Source organism: Centruroides vittatus, unplaced genomic scaffold (genome assembly GCF_030686945.1).
Source record: "Centruroides vittatus isolate TY-2023 unplaced genomic scaffold, ASM3068694v2 contig_955, whole genome shotgun sequence".
Classification (NCBI taxonomy): Eukaryota; Metazoa; Arthropoda; class Arachnida; order Scorpiones; family Buthidae; genus Centruroides; species Centruroides vittatus.
Window position 1 is genome coordinate 1,399,054 of NW_027122634.1, and position 22,686 is coordinate 1,421,739.

The window sequence follows — 22,686 nt, forward strand, 5'->3', positions numbered from 1 at the left end:
CTCTCCATCATCGTGTAAATTGCATAAGAATGCATTTAAATAAGAAGAAGAGAGGAACTCTCATCGGCTGACTAAAATGATTTAAAGACATTGCGCATGTTAACCTAATACATTAGAAATCTGCGAGAGAACTGCGGGATGCAACATTAAAGCAAACAATTGATAAACCAAAAGGAAGAAGATAATTGTTTTAACATAGATAATAAAAAATGGAGCCATCAAGTTATCTCTTAAAACAACCTGTGAATCATCGGTCGTACGTGCGCTATACAGATTTAGTGCGTGTATATTGTATATGGTGGCAGAGAGCTGAAAATCCATTTTCCTGGAAGCAGGCCATTGCAAGATCGATAGCTTTCGATCGACGACCCTTTTCTTGTGATTCCTGAGCGCAGGCGCACATAACAGTCGCAGGTGGGGTAGAATTCTACATCCACCTGCCTTCAGCAACACAGTAAAGAGGAGTATGCAGCCTTCTTGTGGTCGATTGTGATATTGTAAAGCATTCACGATTTTATTTCTTCCATTAAGATATATCAGAAGTAGTTAGATAACGTATTAACATGATATTCACTTAAATCACACATCAGAAAAAAAGAGGTGAGGACTTTTATTAAGGAGATTTGTCTTTAGTGATAGATATGTATATAGAAAGTCTCCATCCCCATGCTATACGATATGTGTTAAATTCGAGCTTCACTTCCTTAGATTCTCTTACCAGTGTTGGACGTTTTGCCAGTTTTTAAAAGCATTTCCCCCCAATTTTAACAACTTTTTTTATTCGTAGTTTTGCATTAACCTACTTTTACTTAAGACATCTTTTAACATTAAGAGTTATAAAACTCTTATAGTTATTAACTGTATACTTATAAGCACTGTTTCTCTTTATAAATTAGTATATATATATATATATATATATATATATTATTATGCTATTTTAATGGCAAAATTCTCAATTAATTCTCGATTATTTATTTTTGTTTCGTAATTGCGTCATTTGTAAGTAAGATTATTTAATAATTTTTTTTCTGTTATAAAATTATTATATTTAATTATTTTTATGCTAATTACAAAGTTCAAAAATTTCAATTTCAAATTTTAAAATACGTAACACGTGCTTTTTTGTATTTTTCTATAATAATAATAATAATAATAATAATAATAATCTATTTCATTAAAGAAATTAATCAGTTTTTATACAAGTTTATTGTTATTATCTTACTGTTTTATTTTGTTATTTTGTTAAATTATTATTATTATTATTGTTATTATTAAAAAGGGGGAATTTTTTTTGAAGATTAAATTAATTTAATTATGTAAAATATTTTCATTAAAACTCGACTATCTTTCAATTCAGTAATTTGAAGGAATGAGATAAGAAAATTTAACATCAATAATACGCATTTCTAAGCAAATATACTTAAGTTTTGGAATAATGGCCACATTAAGTAGAATAATAAGATAGAAATGACGCCTAAGCTATTATTTTTGATAAAATGTTGGAAAGATCGAATGTGTACAATGATAATGTAATTATCCAAGCTTGTTGACAATTTATTACACACTTTCTTTGCTTTAATAGATTAAAACCGTGTATAGTTTACTCTACTTATATCGGTTAATTAATTAATTTTTTTTTTAATTCTCTTACCCTTTCTACTAGTAAATTATGAGTTTTCTAATTAATTTTTGTCTCGGGTTGAAGTTTAATTATAAATATATTAAGCCTTATACATAAAAATCCGTGGCAAGAATTAAATTGGAAGCAGTGTTTTCATTTCTTCACTTATTGTATCACGATTTTTTTCTTCTTTTTATAGAAGATATCAAGAAAAATTCAATAACAGTAACGCCATTTTGATTTCCTCTGAGAAATTCTTCTTTCAGTATGATTTCAATTTAGGGAAAGATTGTTATATATATCTATATATTGTAGTTTAATTCAAAATGTTATTAAGGGAAGTGAGTTAGAGTTGTATAAGCATGTTTTCATTTCTTTTTTATTATTTTTCGCTTTTTTCTCTTGTCTAAAAGCTCATAAATCTCGAGTGTGAAGATGCCAGAGATTTATGAGAAGATCGTAAAGTTAGGGGGGTCAAGGTTGATAAGTGGTCAATGAAAAAATGAGCTGATATCTCTCCTCAAACACCTTTCTTACATCTCCAATCAAAATTACATATTTCCTCTTGTAATTTTCTTGTAAAATTACAAATTTTTTCCCGTAATTAGCGACCTTCAAACTCTTCTAAACATTATCTAATTTATAAATGAATGAATTACTCGTTCTGATTTGTAATAAAATTAATATTTGTAGCAAAAAAAAAAAAAAAACAATTTTACGAAGAAATTTTTTTAAAATTAATTGATTTATTAATAATTTAATTATTTTATCATGTAAAACATATAAAATAAAGTAATTTGCTTATTATTAAATTAAGTTTAATTGAAAAAAAAATTAGACAGTTGTGCTGGAAATAATGCTAAAATCATTGAGAAAATTAGAAAATATCTTTTAAAATTTTGCTATTTTAGAGCTTATATATTCATTAAAATCAAAATTATTAATAAATATATCTTACAAGATAATTAATATTAAATCAAGCTAAGAGCAAAAGTTTTCTTGGAGTTAAATTAATTATAATAAAGTAAATTTAATTGTTGAAAGACGATAATTAGCAATTAATTAACGTCTAATTCGATTTTGTTGTTTAAAAATCATCACTGTCTCTCGTTCACTTCTAGTTATTCTCTATTTTTTTATATGTATATATATATATATAAATGTGTGAAAGTAGAAAAATCGAGTAAAAAGATTTATTTTATGCGAATTTTTGAATACAATTAGCCAATGAAATCAATTTGCATTACAAAATTTAAGCATAAGCCAACGTTAATTGACATTAATTCGATGTGGATTATACAGAATAAAGCTGATTTTTTTTTGAATTTAGTAAATTTCGAATAATTTGATAATTATCATAACAGTTTTTGAACTACGAAATTAGTTTATTTAACTAATATTTAATTATAAAAATGAGATATAATCAGGTTTATACAGTAGTTAAGCAGCATATATTTGTTTAAATATGGCGTTAAAGGTAAATGATATAAGCTATTTTTAAATGGCAAACGGTTGATGCTTCTTTCTTTGGGTGGTTACTGAAATGTCAGATGAAGCGAATGAATTTGTCGATTAATTGGCTAACTTTGCCTTTTCTTAGATCCTTTCTTCTCGTTTATTCGTAAATGATTCATAAGAATAGCGTAGAGTAAATCTACACCGCGTAGCTTATCGAACGGGATTTTTTTCTTTTTCTTTTGTTTTTGCTACTTTTAATCTTTTACTCTATTGCCAACATCTAAATTGCTAAATTTAAACGAAAAATTCTCCAGATATTTCTGTTAAAAATGCGATAATTTTAATTGAGTCGTATCCGATAACAATAAAATCAGTTGGATAAGAATCCGTACGAAGAGAAGAGAATTCATAATCTTCTAATTAAAAGCATCTTTATGATAATTAATTGATGTTGATTGCAAATGATTTGTCTGGTCGAATTTCTCTTCCTTTGTCATTAAATCATTTATTAAAGCATTTGACGTATTGTCTGTCAGGTTCTGGTTTGTGAAACTTGCCTATAGGACTCATTGGATAAGGGTTGTTAAGTATTACTTGAAAGAAAGAAATGATAATTCATCCAAGTAATTTATTCCATGTTGAAGGTTCGATTTTGAAGAATATTATAAGAGGAGATAGGAAAAAAAAATAGGATATTCTCACACCGTGTATCATTTTTCAAAACCGAACCATATGTCATCACAAATGGAGCCTTAAGCGTACATATTCCAATGTGCTTCTTCATGTGTACCAAGTAATTTTACCTAATTAATTTTAATTAGGCGTTACAATAATATGTCTCCGTAAAATGAAACACCTCTTTTGGTCTGTAATAATCGATCTAAAAGCAAAGAAAGAACTCGTTTTGTGGTAGTTAATAAATTGCTCTCAAAGTTACATTACTAAAAGGATAAGTCGGAATGGAAACAAAAATAATAACAAACTTTAATTATTAATTTTAAAATGGATTAATGTAAGTAAATTAGCTTATTATCAGCAACTTTAATCACATTTTTTACTTAATTTTAATTAGTATTAAAATTTATTAAAACGAGCTATAATGTTTATCATTGCTCCTCTTAGTTTACGATCTTTTCGTTAAGAAAAATAAAAGATTCTTACGTAAAAAGAAAACCCTTCTTTATAAAGAATACGTGCTTTTGATATGACAAATTATCGATTAAATTTAGAAAATTAATATAATTTTCATTTACTATTGATGTTCTAAGTTAAGTTGAGGGCTGAACATTAATTCATATATTTCCACTTATAAAAATTAATTTTGGCAACTCTGCCCATATGCTTAAATCTAATTATTTTTGGAAAGGATAAAGAAAGGGAAAAAAATTAGTATCCTTAATAACATTAACGATTTTAAGTCTTTTAAGCTCGAATAGAAAAATTAATTAATTCAATTTACAGCAATTTGGGTTAGCGTAGTTAGGTGTGTCATCTAATACTTAATCTATATATTACTTAAAATGTTTAAATATCCCAAGAGAAATTAAATAAAGAAAATTAAGGTCATAAACATTATATAGAAAGAATAAAATATAATAAATTTTTAATATATTATTAAATGCATTCGCATTAATTTTATTTAAGGAAACATTTTAAGTTAATTTTTATGCTGTAACTTTTGAATTTAAAGAAGGAAAAAAAATATTATAAAATTTAATTATAATAAATAAAATTCTTTAAAATTTTTAACTTATTTATTTATAAATTAACATTTAAAATACGTACAGTACAGTCCTATGTATGTGTGTGTATATAAGCTCATACATAGACGATCTTATATAGTGTAAATATAAAACAATAACACTTTTATTAATAAAATTAAAGTTATATCTAATTATATTATAAGAAATAAATTACTATAACGTTAATAAAACGTTTAAATATATAAAAATAAACCTGGAATAAAGAGTTTACGTCAGCACTTCCTTACGTCAAAGTAATTTCGTTTGGTTACCAATGCATCAAAAATAATAATTAAAATATAAATGTAATTAAAGAATAAGAGAGAGAAAGAGGAAAAATAATGTTTATATATCGAGTTTCATAACTCTTAATTGCATTTTTCTTACATGTCAAAATTTGACGTAACACTCTTTAATTATGTTAATCGTTTCGAGTGTTGTTGCACAGATAACAAGAGATGAGGAAATTATTAATTCAATAACTTGTATAACAAAAGGCCATCATAAGAGAATGATAAAGATTATGGTAAATTATGATGTGAAACAAATTTGAATATACACCACTTAACAGTATTACAAGGGCAACAAGTAATTTTTTCTTTAAATGTTAAGTGATTATATATTATTTTCTCCAATTTCTGTACTTAACAAGGACAAAAATGTGCTAATTTTAATTAAATATTAAGAGGCATTAACGTAAGAAAAATCAATATTTAATCATTTATGAGAATTAACATAAATTATAAAATTAGAAAGAAAATAATTAAAATTTTTAAAGAATTTTTAAGAAATGAAAATATATTTAAATTATAAAAATACACTTTAAAAAATCATATATATTACTAGTTTATAGTAGAAAAGTGAACGTATTTTAATAAATTATTTAAAAGATTTTACGAGAAATTTTATAAACTGATTACACGTGACAAATGTGTATATGAATAAAAAAAAAAAAAAAAAATACATAAAATATGTTGTATCTACATCTATATATGCAGATCCAGAACTTCCGAGATCATTTTTATATATGAAAATTTTATAAACTGTGAGAATCTCCAGTATGCTAATTAAATGTAGCGAGTAGAGAACGAAACTTTCAAGTGATCTTGTAAAAGTATGTAAATAGTTATGCAGTTATTTATTTATAGCCTCTGGAACATGGGAGTTGTCTGTTTATAACTGTGGAAAAAACTATATATATAGGCCTATATAGTATTCACAGCGTGAAGATTATATATATATATATATTTCCAAGCTGAATTCTATCCTTTGGGATGGTGAAAGAAGCTCGAGAGACTACATGATGTCAAAAGAAAACAAAAAATCGAGAGAAACTTTAAATATATGAGAAATTTGACCTTAGAGATTTGAATTCTCGAGTAAGATTAAGTGATTACGAGTTGTTATATATATTTTTTATATATAATTATTATTTAAAATTTAATAGGAAACGTTAAAATATATATATAAGACGTATGCGTATAGTATTAAGTTAAAATAAATTGAATTATATCCGTATAAGATAAATTTTTTAATCGTTATTTTTCTTTATAAAAATATATCGAATAGGAAAAAGTTGTCAAAAGTTTGTCCATTTATATTTATTTTACTATCAAATCTTTTTTATTTTTTATAAAAAAAACGTGTAAAAATATGAAAAATTGAAATATTTTTATGCCTTTTTTTGCAATTTTAATATTTATTTTTTAAATTTTATTTTCGTATATTTTTAATTTTAAAAATCTTCAGCGAACGTGTTCAATTGCTTTATTATAAGTGTATTTAAGATAGTATTTACACATTAATAATTATTTTTCACTATTTTAATATACTGTTTACTTATAATTTTCTCATTTTGAAACGAATTATTTATTAATATTTTAAAATAAATTGCTGTTTGTTCGAAGTGTTCCATTATATTTTTCAATACGTAACTATTTTCTTAATAATTAAATTTTGCTCTTATTAATATAGTTAATTGTTTATTTTCGTGTGTGTCTAAAGACTTGCAATAAATAAGTGCATTTATACAAACACTGAACAATGCAATAACAATATTTCAGAAACTGCATTAAATCTTTTAGATAAACAATATTTTCGGAATGAAAATAATATAATTAATTCTTCAAATAATTATCTGTATAACTTAATATAACGATATTTATAATAAGTAAAATTTTAGAACATTTTAAAGTAAACAAAATCGAAAATGCAACGTAATAAATTGTTTTTCCTCGAACACTTGAAAGCAATGAGCAACGTAAACGTAATATATTGTAAATAAACAATATTGTTATATGTTTCGTATAAAATATTCTAAAATATTGTTTATTTTAGAACACTATTTTAAGTGTTCTATCGAATTTTCGGTGTTTTAAAGTTATGTTTATCGTAAACATTCGAATGTTTACCATTCACACAATACTTTAAAGTGACGTTTGTTTTATATATTTTCTGGTAATTTCACTTTATATTTAATGTTTTATAATACCGAATTCATATTAGACGATTTTAATGATTATTTTAGAACAATTCTAACAATAGATTTACAGTTAAACGCTATTTTTGAACAATGAAACGTAAATAAGTGTTTTCAAAATACTATTCATTTATACATTGGAGTGTTCTAAAATGCTGTTAATTTACGGGAATTTTAATGCATTTCGGATACCAATTGTTCTTTGTAACAATCATTTACGTTATTTTCATTGTTCTGAAGCATTGTTTATTTATAAAGATTCAGTTGTACTACTTCGAAACCAAACTAATTCTTCACTATGTTTATAATAAAAGCGAAAGACCGTACAAAAAAAAAGAATAAAAGCTATTTTTATTTTTGAAATGGAAATTAAATTCGCCCGACGGAGCATAAAAATGCAAAATACGACGGATACGACTTTTAAAAATGTAAAATATGCGGGAAAGTAGAAGAATTCTTTCTATTCTTTACTTCTCGTAATTTAATTACTTTGATTATAATTAATCCGGAGAACATAAATATCCACTCAAATACAGATTTAGAATAATATGATATTCTTATTTATTTGTATTTGGATTTAAATTTTAAGTTGATTTCCCCCCTTTTTTTTTATTAATAATTCCAAGATTTGATTCATTCGAAAGTTTCAAAAGGAGTCGAATTATCGACCCAGCTTGTAGCTCTTTTGCAAATATATTGAGGCACTTATGGTGAATAGTAATACCTTTGGAGAGAGAGAGAGAGAGATATTAATTTACATGTAAATAAAGATCTTTAAAGGTTAAAATATACGATATAGAAAAGATAGCTAAGAAACTTTGTATACGTATCAAAGGAATTGGTAACTAGCATTGATTGTACTTAAATTGAAAACAAAATCAAATTTAAAAATCAAATTAGGCTAATACGTACTTTATTAATATACAAACTACTTTATTTATTTATGCAATTAAATAAAATTCGTCTTTCTTAAGATGCAGAATTGTATAAAAATTACACGTAGATAGGCCGTACGTACTGTACAGTACAGTACAAGCTACGGTTTAGCCTCGTGTTTTTATATTTATTATCTGATAAAGAGGAGAGGGGGCCTCTTATATATACAATTTAGGGCCTCAACATGGATTTAAAATATATTTAAAACAACAAATTAAAAATGTTTTTAATTTACTATTGTTTTAAATGAGGGGGAAATATAGATAGATACTAATTCAGAATATTTCAAATTAAAAGTGTGTACGATTATTATCTAAATATAATTTATTAAAAAATAAATTTATGTATAGAATGGACCGTAAAATATGTTTCTCATAAAACCCTCGAGATTTATAATGCGCTACTCTGTACAGTACGTGTATAATATATATTAATACCGTAAATTCCACTTCAAATTTCTAAATATTTAAAATTGTTTTTTGCATTTTATATTTATTTACGAGAAGAAAAAACATTTTTATAAAAATTAATTAACTTTCTATAAACATAGAATTTCTTTTTTTCTTTCAGGCAAATTGGGAAATGACTTATAGACATTATAAAAAATTGAATCTGTCCTCGAGCCAAGTTATTTATTACTTATAATGTTGTGAATTATTATTATCAATTTTCTGTATATTGTAGCCTTATTTTTAAATTAAATTCTTTTAAACATTTTTTATATTTATTTATAATTTTTATTATAAAAATATTTACTTTTATATATCAATAATATATATATATATATATTTTTAAATAAAATAAAATTAATTTCGATGTTTTATAAATTAACTTTTTGATTTAATTTTCATTTATTTTTTGTTTTATTTTTCATAATTAATGAAATAAATCTTTAGATCGATGAAACTTTTTAATGTTTTTTTTTCCCTTCCTCTAATTTTTCTATTTTCTGGAGTCCTGTAAATTGATTAATCTTTTAATTTATCAAAAAATATTTTTTTTTAAAATTATCTCTTTATATTTTATTAATTGGAAATTCAGGAAATTGTTTAAATTTTATTTTAGAAAACATTTAAAATAATTTTATGAGAAATTCTACTTTAATTTTTATTTATTTATTTTAAAAAAAATTTTTGTAACATTTCACATTTAGTAAACCCCCTTCGTTAAACAAGAAGAACCAATTGGGTGTTTATGGCAAGTATAGGAAAATTAATTACAGTCATTTGTAGTTTTAACAGGCTATTTCCATTAGCGAATATCTTTTCTTATTAGAGCATTAAAATCTATGACGTTACATGCATTGGAGTATTGACACAATTTATATAGAACACCTACATTAATCGATATAACATATTAAATTAAAAATATAAGTTATAAGAATGAATAATTCATATTATTAATTTTTATTTAAAATTCTACCATTATTTTGTTTTTTTCAGTTTTGTTTTAACAAACACTAATAAGCTTAATAACACATTGTTCATAAACAAGTGTTGCATGCATAATCTGGTATATACTGTATATATATAAATGATATTCATGAATTATACATAATCATGTTATGTTTTTTAGCTTATTCAACTCATAAATAGTAATAATGCTATTGGAAGTCATTCGTGCTGCATAATAGTTGTATTTTATTCCTCCTTTTTTGATAGTACCCTTTCCTAGTTTGATAAATCCACTCGACTTTTCTTCTATGTAATCTTTTACTTTCACTATTTATCTTAAGAAGTGTTCTATGTAATTCTACTTTCACTATTTATTACTATTTTTAGACTTTTTCTTTTCCCTTTCTTTTTTCTTTTAAATGAAATTTTGTCCGATTCAATTAGAGTTCTTGAAATTTTATTTTGTTTTATTTCTTTTTAATTCTATCAACGATACATTTTTATCTTGTTTGGGAATTTTCTGTCATATTTGAAATTAATCCAATAAATTTTTCTGACAAAAATTGAACAATATGTCATATCAATGTTCTCTTATACTCCATCGATTACTATTATTGATTATTTCTTTAATTTTTGTTTTATTATTAATTAATAAACTTAATAAACTCGAATTTTCTACTCATTTTCGACATCTTTTATTGAATTTTAATGGCTGTTTATTAAGTTATTTTATTTTAATCATAGTTTTGAATATGCTAAAGTAGCAATTTGAGTTAAAATACGGTCAAACCTGCAATAAAGGCCACCTCCCAACAACGGACATTTTTAAAATGTTTTTCAGAAGTTAAGACTGTATTAAAAAATTACACTGAGAATCAAATATGTTTAATGATAAAGTTGTGAAATATTTAAAATTAATTGGTATAAATATTGAAAAAATTTAATTAAAAACGCTAAATTGATTTTAAAAAATTCAACTTTAATATATCGAAAATATAACTTAATAAAAATGTCAATAAATGATTATAAAATAATTTAATTACAAGTAAAATAGAGTAAAAGTTTTAATGAATAAGGAATGATAAAACTTCAAACGTCTTGAATATAAGTTGACAAGTGATTAAAATATAATGAGTTAAATTAGAAAAAAAATAGAAAAATTTGTAAGTATATATGTATGTATATATAATACATATTAAAAAATACTAAATAATAAAGAATGATTGAAGATTGAGATGAAAGATAATGAAAATAACTGAAAGCATATCAAGAAAACAATTGCAATAAATGGAATTTTGTTGTGAAAAAATATACTCGTAAAAGCTAAAAATGAGAAAAATAAGAATAAAAACTACAAAGGTACAAAATAAATTAAACACGAAATTGCAAATGAAAGAAAAAATTTACAAAAAAAAACAAATAATTAATAATAAAAATTTCATCTGAAAAAAGTAATTGAAATTGATGCCGTGAAATATTATTTTCAAAAATTAAGTTTCGTTATTAATTTTATATAAATTATAGTAATAAATAATTTATTTATAATTAGCCATGTTATTAAAGCGACGAGTGTCACTCCCATTGTAAAAACCGCATCAAAATTAATCCCTTACTAAAACCTACATTTACAGTTATTAAAATATAAGTATATTTAGTTTAAAAAAATATATATATATATATATATATTTCGTTTTTAAAATCATTTTCCCATTAATGCAAATAGACCCAGTTGATAGAAGATAAGTTTAACGTTATCATATTCTCGGAATTTATCAAGCAAATAAATAAATGAAAAGAATGTAATAAAACCACATGATAAGAAAATTTAAATATCTTATTGATGCATGTATTATTTATTATTCTTATTATGTTTTTTAGCATTAAAACTCATGTATACAATTTAGTTCCTATGGCAACTGGTCCGTAATGTTTTTCACATGAACGAATGTAAACATCAATTTTTATTCCTTGATCTAATAAATATAACGAAACTAAGGGGGAGAAAATAAGTAAAATAAAATAAAAGTAAATCTTTATTTGTTAAGAAGAAAATACATTCGTAGGATAATTTGATTTCATCAATTGTATCAACAAATATTTCAATGCAAAACTTCTTTTAAGAAAATTAAAATATATAAAAACACGATAAATATTTATTTTCTATATTTTTAGAATGAAAAAAAAATAAATAAATAAATACTAAACGTATGAAAGATTGTTTTCTCAGTCGGTAAAATGCTTTCTTGTTTATCTAGGTAACACTTTCTTAAAATGTTTCTTTTGTTACCTTGATAGTAGTAGTAGTAGTAAGTTGTAAAAGGCACCAGTACTAAAGTTGTCAGTGAAAAATACTCTATATGGGCTATAATTTGTCTATTTTTGAATTATTTTATAAATTGAGCATTTTATAAATAAGGTAGAGACGTCAACTTCCATATATCAGATGAAAAGAATTCCCTGTAGACAGACAACAGATATATAGGCTGCACTTTCGAAATTTATTTTTCGATGTGAATTTCGAAGATTTCTTTTTTCTTTACACTAAAAAATGTTAAAAACGTGCTCAACTTTTTGAAATTTTAGTTTACAATTTAAAAAAAAAAAATTGCATATAAAATATTTAAATGATAATCTTAGACACCAACTTGGCGTAATTTATCATTCAACACTATCAACCAGTTAAGTAATGTTGTCGGGAATTAAATCAAATTTTTACTAATTTTTCATGTTGTTTTGAACTCCTTCATTATCTTAAATTACTTTTATAAGTTTTACATGCACTCGTGGGTTTATATTTTAAAATTACACTTAAGATTGTTATCTATTGTCGTACGTTCAGTAGCTACAGAAAATTTACCACTTCGTTATAGATAATGAGTAGAAAATAGGATTTAGTCGCTTAAAAATGATGAATGTTGACAATGTCAGATACAAGCGACATTTGAGTCGAGTAAAAATAATTAAATACGTCAGTGAGTTAGTTTCCTCCGAGGAGAAAGTTAAAAGAAAGTTAACCGAGATGTGAGCAATCTTGAAGATGCTACGTAAAACATATGCATGTAATATAGGCCTATATCTTTGTGTACTTCTGAATATTGACATAACTGCAGCAGGAGGAATTTATATATTGAATGTAAGGATCTTCTCATCTTTATCTTAGCCAGTTATTGGCATTTATGGATAGCATCAGCTGAGGTTAATATTTGCCTTCTCTCCTTGTTCCTGCTTATTATCTAAACACAGATCTTGACATATCGTACTGTACATTGCTCGAAGATATTTGGATATTTGAGCATTAAAAATGTATCCTTTTAGCAGTTATATATCGAGTTAGAAGTATATACAAAATATTTTAATTTTAAAATATTTATTTTTATTTAATTAAACGAATAAATAATTCGAGGTAATAATTTAGAAGTAATAACATAAAATAGACTAGCTTATAAAGTAGAAATTTTAGAATATTTTTTAAAATATTATCATAATTATTTCATTATATCTTTTATTGAATAGAATCTTTTTTAAAAAAAATTCGGTCGAGTGGAAAAAAGTCAATTTTCTTTCATATTTTCCGCCTTTTTGATGTATCTCATATGTTGAAATTCTTAATCTTAAAAGATATTTTAAATATATAAAGTCACTTTTGATATTATCTTTTCTGTTTTTCTTTAACAAAGTCGTGTACGTCTAAATTGAAATTTACTTTATCTCGTTTTCATCTTATGTTTTAACTGTTGGAAACTTTTGTACTATTTATCTGTTTTTCTGAATAAAGTAATCTTTCTTCCTTTCGACTTATTACCTATTTTTCTACTCCATCACTCGACTGGAAAAACTTATCTACTGGCAACTTCCGTTCTACTTGGAATCAAACAACTCATTCCCTTTCTACAATGTGATTTTTAGCATCGGTTCTCTTTTGATTTATTTCCTATCCACCAGCAATTTCTACAGTGAATTAAGTTAAAAAATACACAAGAATAAAAAAAAGAACTTTTTATTTTAGCAAACTTTGCATACTCCGCTATAAAAGAAAAAAAATTCTATTTTCCCCCTTTTTTTTGATGCTCCTTGTTTTCAAGAATAATTTTTCATTCTTGTTTTCAAAGAATTTTTTTTAAATAAATAAAAAAATATATATATATAACGTCAATTTCGCTTTCTGTTTACGCAATAATTAGATACAAACTGTCAATGTTGTTTCTGCATACGTAATAATTTGATTATTGATTTCGTAATAATATAATTACAGTTTCGTTTACGTAATAATTAGAATATTTTCTTATTGTTATATAATAATAATAATAATAATAATAATACTTTTAAAAAAATGTTTTCACTCGAATCATTTATATTATTTAGCATTATATTAGCCACCAACTTAATCAGGTAAATCGTTTACTTGTCACTTATCAGTAAATGAATTGCTTCCGCATGCAAATGTGCACTTGACATCTATCATTATTGTGATTTTTTCCCTTCTTCTCTCCCTCTTTTTATTCTTTCACTGTAAACGATTCTTCACTCTTATTTCTCTCCATATTTTTTTTTAAACAAGAAATTCCCCTTTTCCCTCTTTTCCCTCCCCTTAAAATATACTTCCCTTCTTCTTCTTTTTATTTTGTTGCCTCTTTATGTTTTGATCTTCGTCTTTACAGACGATCTCGTTAATTTTATTTTATATAAAACGCAATCCTGGCTATTTTCCAACAAATACGGATCAATCTTTTGCTATTTTTTTCTATTAAAATATTCTGCAAACGTCATTTTTTCCTAGCTTAATCGTACTGTACATTTATTTTCTTCTGGCATGACTGAATTTCAAATATTGCAAAAGCTGCATTGCATGATATTCTTTCTAACTCTTTTCTTTTTCATTTTTATTATTATTATTTTCCTAAATTACTACTTGCTATTCCATAATATCTTCGTATATATACACACACACATACTGTATAAGCTTGCGCAGTATATTTATTATATGTATATATATATATCAACTATAACATGATGTGAATCGATTCCTATAATCGATAAATAATAAAATATTCATTAAATAAAGTGAATAAGCGTATTAATCCCATTTTTTTCTATATTTAATCTATTATATCTTTCATCTTTTTATCTTGATTTAGACAATTGTTTTATTGCCAAATTGTTTCTTAGAATAAAAAAAAAAGAGACAATTTTCTAGATAAATTGAAATATAATTATATTAAATCTTTTAATAATAATAAGAATTATTATTATTCTTAATATTTTTTTACTATAAATCAGTGCATTTTAAATTAATTTTTAAAAAAATAAGCGAGTAATTTATTTTTTAACCATTTTTAATATAAAAAAATACAATTTGTAATTAGATTTATATATAAAAATTTGAATAATGAAATAAAATAAAAAATTTATAAACTTGAATTTTGCTAATGATGAAAATTCTATCATTAATGATTCTTTTAACTTTAAAAATATTATATTTTTAATATAAAAAAAGTAGCAAAATTGTTGAAAATTTTTTAAAATTATTATTTTTATTATAAATATTTTATTTATAAAATAATTTAAAAATGTTGAAAAAATTACAGTTTTAATGAACAAATTACTTATTTTTTAGAAAAATAAAATATAATTTTTTATCTCAATTTATTGTCTAAATTATTAATTAAAATGAATTTATTGTAAATATATTTTAAAATACAATAAATAAATAAATAAAATATAAAAATATTTTCTATGTTTTACATTAAGATTATATATATTTTTTAATCTATAAATTATTATTTTAAATATTATTATTGATATTATTATGCATACACTCATATGCAGATATAAACAGTAATAATAATTAATTAATGTTAAAAAATAATTTTAATTTTAATACCATTTTTCTTAAATAATTTATCATTTAAATTATTACTGAGATTATTGAAAATATACTTAATATTATAATTTAAAAATTATTTTATATTTTTAGCATTTAAATTATTATTATTATTATTAATGCATATTCATTTGCGTGTATTAAAAATAATAATAACTAATTAATGTTACAAAAAAAAAATAATAATTTTAAAGAAGAAATTTCCTTTTTTAGAAAGGAAAAATATACAATTTTTTTTTTGTTTTTCTTCAATTTATCATCGAAATTATTAAAGATTTTTGAATAATAAATAAGTTCTTTAAACTGTTATCTATACATAAACACAAAACTTTCTTAGTATTTTTAATATCATAAGTGTTAAATTTGCATTTGATAAATTAAAAATAAAGCAACAAAAATATAAAGAAGAGAAATCGATTTTGTAATATAACTCCTTTAATTTTTATTATTTTTCCATTTTTTTTCTTCCCTCTCCCCTCATAATTTCTTACCTTTTTTTTTCGTATTTAACATATAAAAATCGCCATTGTCGCCTTCCATTTTAAGACAGCAATCTATAATATTTTAATGGAAGATATCAATATTAAAATTTTATAAAGTGAAAAATTATTAGAGATAAAAATAGTGTTTTTTTAAAAGAATTTTATAATATAAAAAATAAATAAATTTTTAAATTTTAATCTGGTATAAATAATATAAGTCAGTCATTATATTAATATAAAGCTTTTAAATTGTTGGTAAAATTTATTTAAAAAAAAAAAAACATGAATTTTTAGCGATTAATTTTCTGTTTATTTTTCTTACATAATGTCTAAAGGCGTATTGATGATGCGGATAATCTAACAGGGTATTGTTGATTGTATCGATCTCGATCGATCTCATCGTTATCGATTGTCTATTAAGTAAAGAAGTCCAAGTCCTCCTCCCATACAGAATAAAGAAACTTTCTAGAATATATTTTGAGTAAGTTCTTTCTGCTTTTTTACTTTCATAGATTTTATTAAGTTAAACTTTCTTAGCCTTGTTTACTTTTTGATATTTTAATGGGTTTCTTTATATATATATATATATATATATATTATTTTCGTGCATTGTTATCCATTATTTATCTTTGTAGGCCTATTATCGATATTTCTAGTCACGATAAAGACTTAAATCTTTCTGTTAATAAAATTTTTTATTTGTTTTTTACAATTTAATCGATAGTTTTACACGAAAATCATAACTTTAAGCGATTAAAATCATGAAAAATTAACTTAATAAGCATTGAAAAGTATAGTAGCAATGATAAAAATAATTTAATTTTCCAAAAAAAAAAAAAAAAAAAAAAAAAATAGAAATTAAATTTTGGAATTAATCCGATAATATTTTAATATACTGTGCTGTACATTAATTTTATGGATAATTAAATTATTACAAAAATTGTGTAACGTGAATTTAACTTTTTTAGCGTTATTCTAGGCGTGTCTCTCTGCTCTCTCTCCGTCTTTTATTTTATATTACTTTCACATAAATGATATATTCCACTTTGTAGACGGATGTATAACATCAATGTTGATTAAACGAATCGGAAAAAGTTCAAAATCTCATCTCTTAATGAACGTTTTCTTTGATTAATGACATACTAATGATAATTCTACTGTTTTAGAAAAAAGAGTAACTTTTAAAAAAAATTATATTAAATTAGTTTTCTTAAAGAAAATTCATAAGAGTATTTCGAGAGCTAGTGGTAAATTTTAATTGTTATTTCGATAAATTATTTTGTATGGATTGAAGTAGATGTAATTCCCGTTTGTTGAAGATAAAGTGTTTCCTCCATTTATCATACTCCACAAGTGTTTCTAGTGATGAGGAGGACATCGGATGATTGGGATGTTAAGGATAACTATTACTAAATATCCGTTATCGATATTGAGAATAACTGCAGCTAATAAGAGCTATTGATACTGGAGTCTAATTATCATAATTAACATTATTAATGTCTTAGTAACTATTACTGATTTAACAATTCAAAATCTCATTATAACTTTTGGTTATTAACTGATTAAATTGGAAATTAAATTATCTTCTCTTTGGATTTTGATAAATCGAAAATGATTTATATATTTTTTATTCTTAAAAAGAAGTTATTTTATAAAATAAAATTGATCAATTCTAAATAAAAGCTTTGGTATTTTATATAATTTTTTTTTCCTTTTATCAATTTTTACTTTGTTTTATTTTTTTCTACTCAAAAATTTATAAAATACTAAAAATTTTCTATTCGATTTATCAATTTTGATTTTATAAAAGCTTCGATATTTCAATTTGTTATGTGTATAAATATGTAAAATTTTTAAAAATACGTCTTTAAAAATCAATCTAATCGATAATTTAAATTAGAAAAATTATTTGTAAATTCATTTGTTAATTATGAAATCTAAATTTGCTCAAGTAACGAGATGAAGTACTGCAAATTCATCCGGAAAATTTTAATTATTTCTTAAGATTGTTTAAGTTTATTTGTAGATTTTTCTTTTGTAATTTATTAAATTTTCTTTTGTTTAACACGCGTGTTCCTCCTCCAGACAAGGGGAAAACCCACCTTTTATGTCAATAAAGAAGTGATTGATTGATATTTCAATTTATTAATTTTATTTTTTTTTAATTTCAAGTTTTAGAAATTAAAAGCAACTTTTTTCATTTTAATTTATCACTTTTTTTAATTATTCAAAGGTAAAGGTTTTAATTTTATATTTCAATTAATTAGTTTTAATTATCAAGAAAACTTTTTTATATAATTTTAATTTATCAATGTTTATATTTCAAACAAATTTTCATAACTGGAAGAAAAATAGAAAGGTAAAGAGCAAAAGTTAATTTAATTTTTCAAGAATAAAATTATTTATTATTATTATTATTATTATTCCATTATGAAAAATGTAAAATATATATATAGAAAAATTTTGAATTATGATAAAAATTTATACCAAAAAAATATATATTATATTATATAATTTAACTAAGTGCAGTAAATAGAAAGATGTTAAACATAGATAAAAGTACAAGAAACCAATTTTTAAGAAATCATTTTCGTCTATCCAGTATTACATATTCAAAAAAAAGGAAGCAAGCCCATAAAAAACTTTATATGTTGTAACTAGGTTATGTAACATGTTATAAAAAATGCTAAGTCGAATTTTTGTATTCGATGCTTGATTTTTATTCTATTTTTATCCTATTTTTTCCTCGTGTGGCGTTTCGCTTTCTCCATAGAAAAGCAACTGTAGTCTTCAATCATTTCAAAGTCCCATCGGCCCCGATACGGTTGCTCTATTTGTCGAAATATCTTTGTGAAATCGCTTTCTCTCTTCCTGCTCCTCGTTGACAACACCCAAATTTTTTAAAAAAAGAAAATAAGAAAAGAAAAATAAATAAAAATTCCAAGCGCCAATGTGAAAAAGAAATCCGGCGTTCTCAAAGACATGCCGCAATCGTATTTTGTAACTTGCTAGTAAATTTGATGTCGACATTTTATAGTATTTTTTCCCCCTCTTCTTATTTTTATTACCAGATTTTTTTTAATGATTACTTTTTTTAATAGTTAACTCGCCTTTAAAGGTCTATCTAGCTTGCTATCCATTAGAATGTGTGCTAATTAATCATCTTGTAATTATAATAATATAACTTTTTGCCGAATTTAATTATATCTAATTATTTGATAAAAATTAGATTTAAAATGCGTTAGGTTTTAAATAGAATTTAGATCTGTTTTAAGGTTTTTCTCCTTCGCAAAAATCTTTAAAAACTCATTTTCAGTTTGTTTTTTCGGTGTTTTTAACATGTAAACTCAAGAAATATCCTTATGAAAGTAATTAATCATTATTCTTTATAACGGTAGCTATGATATATGCCTTGCATTCATCTACTTTCTTCACTAACATCATATTAAATTTATTTTTTCTTGCAATAATCCAACCAAACAGCGGGAGATGTTGTTCATAAACTAATTCTAAACATATATATTTTTTTATTCTCTTGTAAATTTATTGACTTTTTTTAATCCTTAGTCGAGATACTATATCATTCATTATTCAGTCGAAATTGTATGCGAATCAACTAACGCTCTCTCTCAGTAACAGACTGTATATAACAGTTTAATTGTTTAATTATCGTAATAAATCACGAAGCATATATTCTTAATCTAAGTTATTTCTTTGGGAAATTTTTTAAAATTCATTATTAAATTCTGTATGGTAGGAAATTTAATTAAATAATCTCTTGAAAAATGATAGGAAAAATAAAATTAAACAAGAAATTTCTTGTTAATAAAATGTTTTCCTACAAAACAAAACAAAATTAATTAGAAATGTTATCTTCCTTAATAATGATTGGTTAGAGAAGAGTAAATAAACAAAATAATCCACCCTGAAGTTTTTTTTATTGCACTAATCAATACAGAGTAACCAAAATTCAGTAAACCAAGATTATTTTACGATCGTTTACTAACATGCAATTATTAAAATATATTTCAATTAACTAACTTTTGAACTATCTTCCGTTTTGGCCTAAACCTTACATCTAGGCTATTGAAGTAATAAATTTTCGTTTTTAATTTTACCTCCATTATCTTCTAACATTTACGTACGGTCAATCTTGTATAACAATTCACAATTAGTTATAACATTAATTTGCATATTATCTAGATATATGATTAATTAATATGTTTAAACTCGGATACAACACTTAGATCTATTGCATGTTTCAAGCTTAACAAAATAGGCCTAGATACATAAATTATTAATTAATTAATTGTATAAAATTACGTTTAGTTTTTATAGAATTTATTTTAAAAAATTATTATATGTGTGTATTTAACTGGTACAGTACAATATTAAAAGTAGTTAGGTGTAATGCCTCTTCTTATCTAGAATATTAACTCGTATTTTAATCTTTCTTATCAGATTTTTAGTTGATATTTAGTATTTTGCGTGTGTGTAATCAGATAAAAAAATCTAGTATTCTCTTTATTAATTACGTTGTTTCCGTAGATAATTTAATTTTTTGTTTTTTTAAATGATTTTTCTTCCTCATTTTTGCATCTATTAAGTAAATAATGCTTCTAAATTGCAGTGTTCACAATATTTCTGCTAAGCCTATGTAAAAGCCAATTAAGAGTCCACTCACTTTTAAATCGTTACAAATATACCACACGTGTTCCTTATACTGCACTGAGAATAACTGCCATGCCATCATAAGTTTCTTTCATATCGACAGAACGAACCAAATGGATCGAAATTTCTTCTTATCCTGCAGCAAAACAGCTTTTAAGCTGACTTAGGAAGAATCTATCAAAACATCTATACGTGATGTAAAAATTTGAGTCAGATTTCTAGACACGGTATACAGAAATGATCAAGAAATAAGGTCCTATTTATTTTTTATTCACGTTAGAAAAACGTTTCAAAAGTGCTTCTTAAGCACGTTTTTGTCATAAAATGTATTTTTTCCCTTTGAATTTACAAGTTTCTAAAGTTGAATGAAGTTTAATCTCGCCTGAAATTCACATACAATTTTATTCATTTATACATATAGACGTCAATCTCGGCATCTTTAACCACATCTCGCTATTTTTCTTCGATGGGTTACATTTTCAACATACCAAACGTTCTTTAATATTGAATCTGACATATCGATCTGATCTCAATTCTGATATCTTTATCACATCAATCAAAATTAGTGTTCTTTCCAAAATTTATGATTTATGACGTCAAGTACCATAAATCATATTGCAAAAGTCTCTCGCCATTTCTAGGAGACTCAATTAGAAAACTGTTCCTCTTCTTTATTTTATCAAACAATACAGGTAAAACGCTTCACGTTTATTGCAAAATTAAGTTAGAAACAACAAGTATTTTCTGCCAGGAAGAAAGAAAAAAATAAAAATAAAACAACCGAAACAGGAAAAAAAAAAAAAAAGAATAAAGTTAAGATTATTATAAAACTTCCTCATGTTTCTGACTCGCCGAAATGTAAAAGTTTATTATTTAATTAAAAATTTGAAGTTTAAAATCGTTCGTTATCTAATCTATTTTCTTGGTTAATTTTAATCGAGTCAAACATATTTTAATTTTTTTTAAGTGATTATTCTTAAATAAAATTTGTGTTCAAGTTTTAGAGAATCTGCATTATCTCGCCTTACCAGACGTCTGTTATCGATCCTTATTGCTAAGATAGTATTATAGCTAAACTGGATATAGGATCATACAGACTAACTAACGCACTGTACGCGTACTTTTATATTTTATATATAGTTTTACATATAAATTTAAATTAATATATCTTTTATATATTAGCAATATATATGTTTAAACTTTTCGTATATTTTAGAATATACGAAAACTTTCACTTAAAAATATTTAAAGTTTTCTAGAGTTTTTAAAAAGAATATTTTTAAGAGCTTATGTAAGATTTTGGTACGTCAAAATAAATATTTTGATTCCAAGAGGGAATATCAAACTTCATCTAATAAATAAGTTGAGCATATTCGAAAGAATTTTTTTTTGGAACATTTCATAAAAATCGTGTCGTATTTAATTTATTTTGAGGTTTTTTAAAATATATTTTTGCATCTTTTTACATTTGTTTAAGTTATATCGTACGTGGGAAGTAGCTTGATATTTTCTTCATTTGTTAGAAAATTTTTTACGTAGAAACTTTGTAAATATTTTTGTTTTGATCTCTGAAAGTTTCAATTTTTTAAATAAACTTAATAACCGGATTATATATTAAATATATAGATAAATATAAGGTTAAATAGATGATAATGGCTAGAATTATAGAAAGAGCTCCAAAGAGACTTTTACATTTCTAGTCCATATATTAGATTGAAATATTTTTGAAAAATAATGGTTTAAAATATATAACGAATAGAAATTTTTCAGTAGTTATTATATTTTTCATTCCATTTTGTTGCTTATTTTTTGTTCACTTTTGTTGGCTTAACTTTATAACAACTGACAAAGGAAAAAGTTTTCTAACTATGTAAAAGTAAGAATGGAAAATAGGCTAAGAAGTCGGCTATATACGTAAACGATATAAAAAAGGAATATCAAAAACCTATTTTAAATGACTCTTTTATAAAGAGAATCAAAATAAAATATATTTATTCCGTTAGGGAATACCAAACTATATTA

General features: G+C 23.6%; 1 protein-coding gene across 4 annotated transcripts in view; it reads left to right on the forward strand.

Annotated features, from left to right (window-relative positions):
- Positions 1 to 425: 425 nt before the first annotated feature.
- The window catches only part of LOC136985193 (leucine-rich repeat and fibronectin type-III domain-containing protein 5-like), a 44,034-nt gene continuing 21,773 nt past the window's right edge, over positions 426 to 22,686 (forward strand). Inside the window, exons 1-3 of one of the 4 annotated variants that reach the window (XR_010882301.1) lie at positions 13,889 to 14,019; positions 16,329 to 16,474; positions 16,629 to 16,745. The gene's annotated coding sequence lies outside the window, so the exon portion shown is untranslated. Of the gene's footprint in view, positions 601 to 13,888; positions 14,020 to 16,328; positions 16,475 to 16,628; positions 16,746 to 22,686 lie in introns of those variants that run through there. The other 3 variants (XM_067282415.1, XM_067282414.1, XM_067282416.1) reach the window with 3 other exon arrangements.